Source organism: Nicotiana tabacum, chromosome 11 (assembly GCF_000715075.1).
Source record: "Nicotiana tabacum cultivar K326 chromosome 11, ASM71507v2, whole genome shotgun sequence".
Classification (NCBI taxonomy): domain Eukaryota; kingdom Viridiplantae; phylum Streptophyta; class Magnoliopsida; order Solanales; family Solanaceae; genus Nicotiana; species Nicotiana tabacum.
Genome location: NC_134090.1, coordinates 169606866 through 169608806, shown reverse-complemented (window position 1 = coordinate 169608806; position 1941 = coordinate 169606866). Strand labels below are relative to the sequence as shown.

The following is a 1941-nucleotide window of genomic DNA, read 5'->3' as shown; positions in this document are numbered from 1 at the left end:
GATTATTTCATTGGCTACCTGTTACTTCCCACCAGCATAGATAATTCTGACCATAAGAACCTCAATGTATTATACTTCCAACTTGTTTGATTGACTGATATATTATATTCAGCTGTCCCACTCTTTCTGAAGTTTCTACCTACAAACTTCTTCTCTTGAATTGCATGAACAAAATGAAAAAAAATAGAGATTATTGGAAACCCTGTTGATACTTCTCATCCGTGAAATTTCCTTGATCAAAGTTAAGAACAGATCTAGAAAATAAATGGGAAAATATATAAATTGAGGAAAAGATTGTAAAGACTAAATTAGACAATCCACACTTTAATTAGTAACGATTCAAGACAAATAGTATCAAATTTATCTTGACAGTATCCATCACAACAACAAAACAGAAAAGAGAAATTTATATAGACATATTTGTTCCCTGGATATTTTGAATATACATTTAGAGCAGGAAATTAGAAACACATTACAATTCACACAAGATGAACACCATGGTGACCCGTGGCATATATCTAGCCACTCGCAGTAGGTTCTACTGAACTTATTGCTTTTGACTCGAACCACGTATATATGTGAAAGAGAAATTAAAAACATACATATATAGAGAGAGAACGCAATTATTGTTAATCCACGAAGTCTAAATTCTGAATCCGTTTCTGCTGACAATAATGTTGAGTTTGTTGCAATCATTTTATATTCCTAGAAGCACGAATACGAATAAAGGAGGACAACAATTTCTTCACTTTCTTCATAGAGTAGTAGTAGTTAACACGAAAACGCTTCGAATTCCCCATTGTTGAACCAAAGCAGTGTCTAGATGTTGGCGAAGTACCTCCCTCCTGCGAACTCTGAACGTTCGTTGGGTTGGAAAACGCGAACAATGGCAATGAAGACATAGAAAAAGATGACGAACGAGATGATGTAGGAGAAATAATTGATGGTGAATGAGTAATTCTCTTGGAGAAAATAGAGTGATAAAATTTGCGTTTTGAATGAACTTTTTGCAAAGATTTTAATTGTGAAATTGATTGATATGAAGGTGGTGGAGTAAGTGGAGGATTGAGAATAGTATTTGCAAATTTATGTTTTGGTGTACCTGGTTCAGATTCCCAATGAAATGGAATTGAACTAGAAGAAGATCCTTCATAATAATAAAATTTAAAAGAAGACTCACCTTTATTTGAATTTTCCTTAGACAATAGTCTTGAAAAGAATTTGTCATCATCTTTAATTAGAAGAAAATCTTGTAAATATTGAGGACGATCATTGCTACCATCACTCACCATTTGTATAGCGATAATGCGTTGAATCAAAAAATGATCAAAAATATCAAGGTATATTGTCTTCTGCTTCGACTGATAAATCCCGACCTGAACCCTTTCTCTATTTCTTGGATGAATGAAAGAAGGAAAAGAAGATTTCTAGATATCTAAGTTGGGCCATTCATTTAGTCCACTGCAAATTAAATATATATTAAGAAGGTTTTCAAGGGTCCTATTGAATTGAAGAGTAGTTAATATATAGAGGTACGAGCAAGAGCATGCAGAATAAGTCAATGGACTTGTGCTGTTTATAAAAATAGAATGCAACGTCTCAACAGAAGAAGTGATGTTGATTTATTTATCTTTTACGAGTTTAAATTTTGTACACCGTAAATACAAAAAAATTTCAGGCATCCAAAAATATTTATTGGTAAGCCTACTTAAAATGTGGGAATTACAATCTTGAAAATAAGACAACAGGTAAAGGCGACGTGAATATAGACGGAGCTAGGATTTCCACATTATGGATTATGAATTTTAAAATGATGACTACAAGTACTAATCAGAGGCGGAGCCAGGATTTTAATTTTGTGGGTTCGAGATTCTAATCATATTAAGTTACTGGGTTCTATATTAATAAATTGTACATATTTAATGAATTTTTTCAGATAAA

At 32.7% G+C, this 1941-nt stretch overlaps 1 long non-coding RNA gene across 1 annotated transcript; it reads right to left on the bottom strand.

Moving 5' to 3' along the window:
• Positions 1-389: 389 nt before the first annotated feature.
• LOC142166589 (uncharacterized) lies at positions 390-1468 on the bottom strand. Its single transcript, XR_012696998.1, has 2 exons — positions 1181-1468; positions 390-854 (listed from the first exon to the last, which is right to left on the bottom strand). It is a non-coding gene; the product is annotated as an uncharacterized LOC142166589 (long non-coding RNA).
• Positions 1469-1941: the final 473 nt, after the last annotated feature.